We start from the raw sequence: 12,118 nt of genomic DNA, 5'->3' as shown, positions 1-12,118 counted from the left end.
CAAACAAAAAAACCCAAGCCCTGCAATATAATAAAGTACTGAAGAAATCAGGGCAAAGGGAAAATAAGGAGAGGAAAAATATGTTACTCCAGGCAGAAGGGTAGTAAACAAACTGTATGAAGAAGACAGGCAGGATAATTAGCTGCTAAATGGGGAGGTTCAGAAGAGGAGAGACAGGGAAAGCTGGAGCAGATGGGAAGAGTCTGCGAGCCCTGCCTTTAAGGCAGAGCAGCTGTAGATGGAGGCCTTTGGGGAGGCAGTGAGGCTGCACTGGCTTGTAGAGACAGAAACTGAGCTGAACCTGGAGCGAGACCTGTGAGGGAAAAAGGGTTCCCCATACCCTCTAATGGGATGTGGGCCCGCAGGGGAGAACCCAGTTGGAAGTCCCTTATCCACTGCCTTTTTTGTCAACCCTCCAGGGCAATAGACTACTAATTTCCATGACTTCAGGTTACTCAAGGTATGAGCCCAATTTTGGGCAGGTCTAACTGCCTCATCTTCCTCACCTGTATCCCTTCCTCTACATTCTACAGGTTAATTCTTTCCTCCTAGCCTCCACTCTTGCCATTCCCTGGACCTGGAATGCCGTTCCTCTTCCTCTCTCTCTGTTGGCTCTGTGCCTACCTCCTCTGTGCAGGGTTGGCTTTTCCCAACCATGGCTGCGTGCATTGCTCATTGGACCCCTGGCTGACGTCCTTCTCTATGTGTGTATGTGCATGTGCACATGCGTGCAGCCATGCACATATGCAGATAGCAAGAGCAGAGATCCTTTTGTACTGTCAGCTGAGCTGGGACGCTTTCCCACCTACAGAATAAAATGATGCGGTCCTACAAAAGAACATGTCTACGCAACAGAAACAGACTCACAGACATAAAGAACAGACTTGTGGTTGCCAAGGGAGAGGAGGGGTCAGGGAGGGAAGGATTGGGAGTTTGGGATTAGTAGATGCAAACTATTATATATAGGATGGATAAACAACAAGGTCCTACTGTATACACAGGGAACTATATTCAATATCCTGTGATAAACCATAATGGAAAAGAATATATATATGTATATATATGTATGAGTCACTTTGCTGTACAGCAGAAATTAACATTGTAAATCAACTATACTTCAATAAAATTTTTTTTAAAAAAAGAAAAACATGAGGTCCTGGGACTTCCCTGGTGGTGCAGTGGTTACAAATCCACCTGCCAACGCAGGGGACATGGGTTCAATCCCTGGTCCAGGAAGATCCCACATGCCGTGGAGCAACTAAGCCCGTGTGCCACAACTACTGAGCCCACGTGCCGCAACTACTGAAGCCTGCACACTCTAGGGCCCGCGCTCCGCAACAAGAGAAGCCCCCACTCGCCTCAAAAGCCCATGCACAGCAACGGAGACCCAACACAGCCAACAAATAAATAAATAAATAAATAAATAAATAAAATAGTTTTAGAAACAAAAAACATGAGGTCCTGAAAGACATCAGGCTGTAGAGATCACTAGTTAGGGACCTGCTGCTGACCTCTGGTGCTGACCTCTGGTGTTAGATGAGGACTCTTATCTCGCCTCTAGAGTACCCTGACCCTGATTTCCGGTCAGATGCCCAGCTCAGTCCTCCAGCCTCTCCAAGCCTCTGGGCAGACTTCTCCGAGTGGTCCTAAGTGGTCTCCATCCTCTAAGACCCAAGGGCCGTGGGAAATCCTGGCCTCATCACAAATGGAGAATGCAGCATCAGCCTGGCACCTCCTGGGCATGGAGCCTAGTGTCTGGGCTGCCCCTCATTGCCTTTTCCCCTGACCTATGTTCCTGTTCCAAGCCCTGGAGAATGCTGCCCTCAGAAGCCTGGGACCTTTTAGGCCTGGATTAACCTAATCTGATGAGTCACAATAATAAATCCTGACTTTTGCATCCTGTGGATGATGTGCAAAGTACTTTCACATCCATCTTCCCACTCCAGCCCTACCTCAGTCATGGGAGTTGGGTACCTTCTCCCAACTGATGAGATTTGTGAGGTTCAGAGGTCAAGTGACTGGTCCATGCCACTGAGCCCCTCACTTCTTTGCTCTATCAATATGTAATTTTATTCACATGTCAAAGATTTATCTAACTCATTAATAAGGGAACCAAAAGAATGGTAGGGCTGGTTCAAAGGCACATTTGGGAGACAAGAGATCTGTATATTTTGTTGGAAAAGATATACTGAAATAAGTTTGCGAAGGTAGAGGTAAAGCCGGTTGGTGTCTTACAGGGAATAAAACCATAACTTTTGTAGTTCTCTACTGGACTAAATTCCTTTTCATCTTCACATACATGCACATACATACTTGTACATGCAGCTACGTTAGCATGTAACTTTACAAAGTTAGGACCCTAATCAATAGTAAATTGTAGAACAAAGGCACAGTCTCCTAGAGAATTAAATAACTCTTAGTGCTTCAACTCTGCCCCAGAATGACACTGAAAGGACATGCAGTCCTCCTTTTGCCTATTTTCAAGTTACAGATAATTTTTCTTAACAGCACAGACCGCTCTCCTCCTTGTTCACTCCTCCTGATCAGTGCTAAACGCACCTGCAGTCTTGAGATCCATTAGCTCATCTACTCTCTCAACCCACAGAGCTTTGTTTGTTGGCTTTTAGAGCTGGCTGTGTGGACCAGCCCAGACAGGCCTGCTGGCTCCAGCGTTCGGTCATCCTTAGGTCTAGACCAACCCTTTCTGAGATGCCTTTTATGTGTAATAAGAACACAGTGTTCACAGAGAGCTTTCCCACAGTGGACTTATTTAAGCTTTGTAAGAATTTTAAGTGGTAGGCAGCTCGGCAACATCCCCACTCCCTTCTTGAAGATAAAGGAAAAAAAAACCCAGACACCCAAAGGTCATGGGTGACTAGAAGAGGCTCAGGTAGGAAGTGGCAGAGCCCGGCTTTGAACCCAGGGCCATGTGCTGTTTTCTGTCGCTGCTTCCCTGCTTGACTGACATCCAGGGACGGACGGGGTGGTTCTGCCAGTCTCCTTTACACTCCCCTCCCTGTTACCCTTCTCTCTGTGCCTCTTCTTCTTGGGGTTCATCTGCCCCCCTGGACTCAGCCCTTTCCCTCCACCTCCTGAGATAGGAAAACTAACTGTCCTGGGTTCTCTTGCCTTAGGATCTAGCTGGTAGAGGAATGGCCCCCTTCATGAGGGTGTTAATGACTGGTGAAGGCCTTAGCGGGTATCTGCACTTTGACAGATACTCCCTCCCTCTCACAGTGTGGGGAGGTTTTCACAATCCAGCCCACCTTACCCTCTGGCCTCACAGGTCAGGCTCCATTGTTTCTTCCGATAGCCTGCCACCCTCAGCAAGGATGGCTACCATGTCTGGTTTGCAGGTGAGGAAATCAGCAGAAAGCTGAAATGAGTCACCCAAAGTCACACAGGCAGTCAAGTGGAAGAGCAAGGACCTGGGACCAGGACTTGGGATTCTCAGCCTCTCATACCCTGGCATCCAGACTTGACCACTGCATGAAGGTGTCTAGGGATGCGAGCCAGCTGCAGGAGGGCAAATTACAGAGATACTTAGAGGTTACTAAGCCCAGAAGGCTGGGTTTGAAATCTCTCTGTGCCTGCCCATAGGGACACTCTAAGAAGTTTGTCCTTCCAGAGAGATCTACACACACACACACACACACACACACACACACACACACACACGGCTTAATGCAGCAAGGAGCATCTTCCTGAACCTCCATGACAGCCCTGCAGCCCCACTCTCTGGAGCTCTCTCCAGTCTTCTACAAACTTTCTCCTTCACCCTGACTCTGGATGCCCTGCACCCCAAGGTTTCCTCTCTCTGGGAATTATCCTGGTTTGCTTACATAGCCTGCCTGACAGAGGCAGAAGGAGACAGCAGCCCTTCCCACACTCTACCCAGGGCCTGCTTCCCTGCTGGCCTCTCTTCGGCCTGCTCACGTGGGCAGAGTCAATCTGATGATATGCCAGCCAGACCCTGTTGCTTTTCTGCTCAGACCCCTGGGTGCTCCTCATCTCCCTTGAGTGAAAGCCCAAGTCCTTTCAGGATCCCCTGCCCATTTCCTCGCTGACTTTATCTATCACCGCTCTCCCCCTGGCTTCATTGCTCTTCTTCAAGTACCCCGAGCACGCTCCCACCTCAGGGCCTTTGCAGCGTGTCCCTCTGCCGGGCACACCTCCCTCCCTTAGCCGCCTGGCTCACTCCCCACCTCCTATGGGCCTTTGCCCAAATGTCACTTTCATTCTGAGGCCTTTCCTGACCACCCTGCGTAAAATCTACCTCCCCCTTCTCTGCATTCCCTACTCCTTTTCCTGTTTTATTTCTCTCCATAGCATCTAGCATCATCTCCTATGCTCTATTTTTACTTGTTTAGTGTGTGTTTCCTTCTACTAAAGTTGAGCTCCATGAGGGCAGAGATTTGTCTGTTTGTTCACTGCTGTATCACCAGGACAGTGAACAGAACATAGTAGGGGCTTAATAAATTTTGAATGAATGAATGGTGCTCAATGGATGTCAAAAGAATAAACGAATTAATCACATGGTCAATCAATCAAAGGAAAAACCCATAGAGAGAGGCTGTCGGATTTCAGAGGAGAGGGGTATCATTTCTGGCAGGGGGTGGGGTGGGGTCGGTGGGTGACTAGGGGAGACCTTAATGAGAAGGTATTGAGCTGTGGGGTGCACAGTACACCGTGGGAAGAGTGGGGTCTCAGAACAGCGGCAGTGGAGGGGAGGAGACGGGAATTGGAAGTGCTAATCATCCTATGAAGAATTGCTCCTCTTGGCGATGGAATACACACAGGGCTGGTCTGTTTATTTTCCTTTGGCCCCAAGCAGCTGGGCCTCTTTTTCATCCTAATTGCTTTGCTTCAAGTTGCTGTCACTTCCCAGGAACAGTGGCAAGTTTAACTGTGCTGGTGGGAGACACAACTGTCGGCAGACAGGCCACCTCTGAGCAGGCCCATTGTGGGCATGGAATACGGGACCCCCATGGAGGGCGTCTCCTGGTACTCATCCCAGCAGTGTCCTCTGCAACCCTCATGATTCTGCCCCAGCTGAAGTGGGGAGCCTCTCTCTCTGGCACCTCAGCAACTAACAAAAGGTAAAGGGGTCCTTTTGTAGGGCTGCAGGGTCTTGGAGCAGGATATAAGCATCTCATCTAACCCCTCTCTTTTTACAGGGAGGAAAGGGAAGTTGGCAGGGGGTGGGGCAAATAACTTGCCTGGAGACACACAGCAATGCAGTGGACCACTCTGAGCTAAAACCCACATCTGTGGAATCCTCTTCCCATCACACCATGCTGCATCTCTTGTGTTGCCTTCCAGGACACCCATGAGTAAGATTCCCCAAAATGACCCATCAGGCCTTCCCCCCTCCGATTCCAGACCTCCATCCTTACTTTTTACAGTAAATATCACCCCTCTTGCGTCACATTAATTCAGCGCTCTGCTTTCATTCAGCAGATAGAGACAAAGGACTTGGTCTCTAATGGTGGTATTTGGGCACCTGGGCCCTTCACATCCCACACACACACACACACACACACACACACACACACACACTCACAATTTTGACAACTCTAAGGGTGGCCTTATGACATTGGCCCACTGTGCTTTTCTTTCCAGTAACATATTTTCATTCTCACTGGGGCCTTCATGGATGGGCCTAGCCCCACAGTCCTGATTAGCAGAGGGAATTTCAGGGGCACAGAGAGGGGGCGAGCGTTGGATTGGGGTGGAAACAAGGTGCTGAGGCTCTGCCTTCTGACCATGGGAAAGTCTCTTCACCTTTCTGATATTAAGGTGTCTCGACTCTAGACAGGGAGGGTAATTCCTGTCCCAGAGGATGGTTATGAGAGTCAAATATGACCTAGAGGCTAGCACAGGTTATGCTCACCATCCAGATTCCTTTCTCCTCCCTCCCCCTCCTCACTCCTTATTGAGACCCTTTCTGTGAGACAGGCATGGGTGGGATGAGCCAAACATGGCCCTGCAATCCACGCATTTATCACTCAGTGAGGAAGCAGGATGGCAGAACAGGTAAGCGTCGGCTTTGGCATCAGGAGACCTGGGTTCATATTCCGGCTCCATCAATTGCCAGCTGTGTCATCTTGGGCAAACTCGGTTTCTTTATAAAATGTTGAGGATGATAAGGCTTACCTTACAGAGTTGTTGTGCAGGTAGATCACGGGAAGCCCCTGTAGCTCTCCCAGGAGGGAGGGAGGTTGGAGCCTGAGTGTGAAGAGCCTTGAACGCCAGGCTGAGAACGTGGGACTATGGAAGACGGATATCGTGCTTCTCGAATTCCAATACCAGGCCCCTCGCCCGCCCTGCCTGCCCCCCTAGATCCACTCTCCCCTCCTCCTGCCTCCCGCCCCAGGAGGCTGCCCTTTGGGTTATATCACCGGCTCTCTTGATTTTGGCTCCCCACGGGGGCACCTGCAGAAGACGAGGGGTAGGGAGGGGTGGGAGGTCCAGGGGCTTCGTTGGTGGCTCCCTCCTTGCCGGGCTGCCTCACACTGACTTTTTTTCCTCCAATGACCAGAGTCACAGCTCCTGTCAGGTCGCCCTTCCCGTGCAGCCCTCTCAGTCTCCAGGTTGTGGTGGCCACCTCTCCCCTCCCGCTGCAGGCCTGAGGGTGGTGAGAGCCCCACTGTTGCCAGCCCGGCACTATCCCTATAGTAGTAACCTCCGCCCTTGGTAAACAGCCTCTTTCCTCAAGTCTCCTCTAATGACGTGATCTGACTTGCCATCTCTTTCCTGCCATGATACGTGTCCTGTTCGCTCTGGCTCTCGTCTCTCTGGGCATCTGTCACCTAGTGGCTTGGTTTGCTACAGCAAAGGATACAGGCTTACCTCGTGTTACTGCGCTTCGCTTTATCATGCTTTGCAGATGTTGCTTTTTTTTACAAATTGAAAGTTAGTGGCAACCCTGCGTTGAGCAAGTGTCACGCCATTTTTCCAACAGCACTTGCTTACTTTGTGTCTCTGTGTCCCATTTTGGTAATTCTCACAGTATTTCAAACATTATCATTATTATTATATTTATTATGGTGATCAGTGATCAGATCAGTTACTGTTATAATTGTTTGGGGGTGCCATGAACTGTGCTCATATAAGACTGTGAACTTAATGGATAACATTAGTTTTTATGTTATTTTCCATAACATAACATTTTATGGAAAAACCCAAACGGACTTTTTGGCCAACCCAGTAGAATACAATATAGTGTAAACATAACTTTTACACGCACTGGGAAACCAAAAAATTTGTGTGACTCGCTTTATTATGATACTTGCTTTATTGAAGTGGTCTGGAACCAAACCCACAATATCTCTGAGATATGCCTGTACTGGAAAATGTCCATCTCAGTATCTTGGCCTGATTACACAGTGATGGGAACCAGAGAAACGTCTTACCAGAAGGGGTGGTGCCTCAGTGACCGGAAGCTAGGGCCTTGCCTCCCAAGCCACTTGAATTTGAGGGGAAAAAAGTGACCTTTAGAAGCTCTTGGAGGAGTGTCTGGGAATGAAACAACCAAATGCATGAGCTCCAGGGAGCACAGCTTCAGCTGCCTCCTCCCAAGTGAGGGACCAGGCGGGTCCACAGTCCTGGCTGCTAGGCAGGGCCTGGCTCTCCACTGCCCTGGTCAGACCTGACCTTTACTAGGTTTAACCAAGGGGTCCTGAGGGGGACAGCAGGGAGCCCTAGAGACATTTATTCCAGGCCCAGCCCTGCCACCCATTTGCTGGGTGATGTCGCGCCCGATGCACTACCTCTCTGAGCCCCACTTTGCATCTGTCACTGAAGATGATAGCCTTTGGTGCACACATTCGCTGTGTGGTCAAGTGAGGGGATGTGTGCACATGTTCGCTGGTGGTCAAGTGAGGGGACGTGTCTGCAGGCCCGTGGTGAGGGGAACCCAGTGCTCCAGCTTCTAGCTCAGACTTTCTGGATTCTAACTCAGTTCTAGCACTTTCTGACCAGGTGACCTTGGGCAGTTCTTAACCTCTCTGAGCCTCAGGTGGCATCTGTCAATGAAGACTGTTGGGAGGTGAGCGAGCTAGTACACAGAAGGAGCTTAGGATAGTACCAGGCCCACAGTAAGTGTCAGTAAACCCCAGAAAACTTAACACCCTCAGGCGAGGTCAGTCATCTTGCCAGTAGCAGTCGTTCTGGCTTCAGATGGAGAAGGCAAATAATGACTACATGGTGTGGTTGGGAACCTCAAAGAGGGCCTTTGGCCTTGAAGGCATCTTCCACCATTCTTCCTATTTGGCCATTATCTCCAGAGTGTAACCCCGGGACCCTGCACTGTCTTAGGGTCATAGGCCTGGTGGGGTGGAAGGGCAGGCATGTGAGTCCTCTCGCCAGACACTGAGACGGTGTCATCCCTGTGATCCTTGGGCCCCAGACCCTGTACCCAAAGGCACTGAACCCTTGGGGAGCTCAAAATACTTCTCTTAGCTTCAGCAGCAGTGACCTACCTTGAACCCCGAGAACAATTATCACTCAGCCATTTCCTTGGCCACCTGCCCCCACGTAGCCTGGCATCGGGGTGGGCAGAGCAAAGCTGCTCATCACAGAGACAGGGCTGGTCACCTTCTTGACCAGCAGTGCCCACCTCTCTCCTCAGAGCTCAGCCTGGCCCACCACAGAGAGCATGGTCACTGCTTCCAGCCTGCTCAGGGACACTGACCCATGCTTGTTTCTGTCCAGCCCTGCTGCCATCAAAAAGGGGCCATGTGCTCCCCAAAGGAGCACATCACAGGTATCATGAGCCAACTTGGACCTCTGTCTCTTCCACGGAACACTAGGGGCCTCGTGCAGATTAGCACTGGCACCCTCCCAGCAGCCACAAGGATGCCTTACTCACTCTGGTCCCAGCCACGTGGTCCCTCCAGGCTCTGAGGGGCTGGGCACTAAGGAATGGGGACTGGTTGCCTTTGTCCCCTGAAACCACTGTGCTGATAGTGTCATCCCAAGTACCCAGAGCTTCCCTTAATACTTTCTGTGAGTCTTTCACCTGGCAATTCAGTGAAACCTCTTTGGAAGCCAGTTACCTTTGGCATGGCCACTCCCCAGAGGGCTAACTTTCATGGTTTCCCTCCTTCCCTACCTTCCTCCCTCTTCCTTCTGCAAACACTCGGGGCACCTCCTCTACCACAAGCTGCGCCAGGCACGGGGGCAGAGAGATAAAGCAGGTTTGGTCCCCACCCCCAGGGCTTCACATGGAATGACGGAGGTGCCTCTTCAGCAGTTACAGGACCACAAGGTGTCTCTGATGGATATAAGCCCCTTGGTGAGACCCAGGACCTCCAAGCCTCCTGGCTGCCCACGCCTCGGCCCCTATTTACCTCATCCTGCTTTACAGTCTTAGACTTTTCTCTAGATTCGAGAGGTGACAGGACACCCTCTGCCCCATTTGGCGCTGCCTTTACTCGTATTCTCTCATTGCATCCAGCAGAGTGCTTTGGTTGTCAGCAAGAGAAACCAACTTTGGCTAAGTTAAGGAGAGCAGAATTCTAGTGGAAGGACGTTGGGTAGCTCCAGGCTCCCAGGGAAGGTCAGAGCACTGGCTGAGAAAGGACAGAATGAGTGTGCTCAAGGTTCCAAGGTGACACGCCAGAGTTGGCCTGGCCCTGTGCAGGTGACATGTGCCCACCCCCTGGTCAGGAGAGGACAGGGCACTTTGACAACAAGATGACCTACAGCTGGAGGAGGTAATTCCTCCAGGTTCACTGGTTATCATTTAAAAATAAGGGAGGGGCTAACCAAAGTTTATCCAAGTTTGCTTTCTAAATCAATAAACTCTGCCAAATACTCAAAAAAAAAAAAAAAAAAGGGAGAATGGCCCCTAGCTGGGTGGCCAGAAAACAGCAGTGTTCACTATGGTCTCCCTTCCATCCCCCATGTTGGCACCACTGTGTCAACTCTGTAGCTCGCTGGCTGCAGCATCAAGTCCAAACTCCTCAAGGCCCAGCCACAACCCTCCAGGCACACTGAGGAGCTCACCACTTCCCTCCCACCCCAGGTGGTCTCATGCCTGGGTGACAGTGGCCTGGAATGCCCTTCCTCTCCGTCTCCATGTGAAGAACTCCTGCCCATCCTGCAAGACCCAGCTCAGTTGTGCCCCCTCCTGGACGACACCTCATGCCAGCCTGAGGTTCATCTCCCAGCCTGGCTCAAGCTCCTGCAGGTGGGGGCTCACCTCTGCCTGGAGGCTGCCCTCCCTGCACCAGCATCGGCGGCTTAGGACCTGTCTGTCCCCATGGCGGAGCTCCTGATGCTCTCCTCGCCACCCCCCGTCTCCTCCTTGTGCCCAGCACAGGGTCGGTGGAGGTTCATGACATTGCTTGGCTGCTGAGGGTTTCAGAATCTGTGATTAAGCCATGCCCTGGGCTGGCCTGTCCTGGGTCCCTGGTTCCCCAGCCCCGTGGCTTCCATCCTTCCACCCTCGGGTGAATGTCTCTGTTCAGCCTGGAAACATTTTCTTAATGGCAAAAAATAAATATATAAATAAAATCATAGGTTAAAAATCTCGAGCAATAAAACAGCAGATGACGTTGCATGGGCAGCTTCCCAGAGGACACAGAACACACGTCTCCTGCGCGGGTGGCCTTATAAGGACAGGTTCAGGAGGAGAATGGGCAGGAGGCAGAGCCACCCGCCAGCAGAGGGGGAGGTTGGCGTGGGGGTGGGTGCCCCACCGCTGGGCTGGGAGTGGAGCCAGCAGGCTCGGACCCAGCTCCACCGGAGGAGGTGGAAAAGTACCACCTCCAGAGGTCCTCGCTGGGCCAAAGCCCGCCTGTCCTTCCGCCTTCCCTGCATCGGCAGCACAGGCTCTGACCTGCTGCCAGCCAGCTGCCACACTGCTACACCGCCCAGCCGAGCACCGGGAAGCTGCCCACCCTAGGACAGGCCATTTCTCATTCTTCTTCCCACTTCCCTGCACTCGTGGCCCAGCAGGGCTTGGCACCCAGCTGGCACCCAGTAAATCTGTGTTGGCTGGAAGATTAGTAAGGGAGTGGTTGTTTGGTGGTAGTTTTAGCTCATCAGCTGGGCTGTAGCACCTGGAATACAGGGGCAGCGCCTTCTCAGGGAGACCAGTGCACAGCTGAGCAGGTGCTTAACAAAGGATTTGGTGCTTGAGTGGGGCCTGCCTTTGAGTAGAGCTGAGCGATCAGTTCTTACCTCACTCAGGATCACTTTGTCCCCGGCACGAAGGCACACACCTCCACAACTGCTCCAGAGAATGCCTGTGACAGGGGCTTCACTCCTCCTGAGGACAGTGTGTGTGGGGGTATAAGAGAGAGAGGGAGTTTCTAGGAGATTCCTGGTTGTTTAAGGGTTCCTCTGAGCCCAGCATGTCTGGGAACAAAGCCCTCACCCTTGGGGTCACAGGGTGAGGGGAGGTGTGCACCAGGAGGCCCTGTCCTGAGGGAGGGGCTCTGGAAGCCTCCCTCAATCTCATTAAGAAAGGCTCTTTCCAGAGCTCCCTAAAGCCCCAAATCCTCCTTGAAGCGAGTCTAAAAAGAGACAGAATGGATGGCGAAATAAGGTGAAAACTGGGATTGCCACCCCGTCCCTTGGCAGGCCTTTTACTCAGCCTAAACCTTATCATTTATGAGCCACTGTTCATGAGGTAAGCATTGCTGTCTCCCTGAATCCTCTTTTAAAAGGCAAAGCGTGTTTCTCTGCAGGGGCCGACAATCACCTCTCTAATCACCAGATAAGACAGGAGGACAGGGCAGCCAGAGGTCAGGATGGGGAGGGGGCAGGGAGGGAGTGTGGAAGGAAGGGGGCTGAGAGGGGAGGAGGGTCCAGGAAGAGGAAGCTCCTGACACCTCCACGTGATCCTTGGAGGCCAACTGTGACCTGAGGGCGCATCCTCGTCCACTATCTCCAGAATGGAAGGGTCAGGGCCAAGGGGAGGCTCTGGCAGCCCCTCAGCTGGCACTGCTCCCGGTGCCAGGAGAATGTTGTCAGCTGCAGAAGGTTGACTCAAGTTGAAGCAAGAGCCCCAGAGGCTCCTGTTAGAGGTGAGAGAGGAGAAGAGCCAGCTGTGTCAGCTTGAGCCTGGTGAGGGCCCAGCCTCAGACCCTGACCCCTGGGTAAGGCC

The sequence above is a fragment of the Balaenoptera ricei genome, chromosome 2 (assembly GCF_028023285.1).
Source record: "Balaenoptera ricei isolate mBalRic1 chromosome 2, mBalRic1.hap2, whole genome shotgun sequence".
In the NCBI taxonomy this organism is placed as follows: domain Eukaryota; kingdom Metazoa; phylum Chordata; class Mammalia; order Artiodactyla; family Balaenopteridae; genus Balaenoptera; species Balaenoptera ricei.
This window is presented reverse-complemented; position numbering follows the sequence as displayed.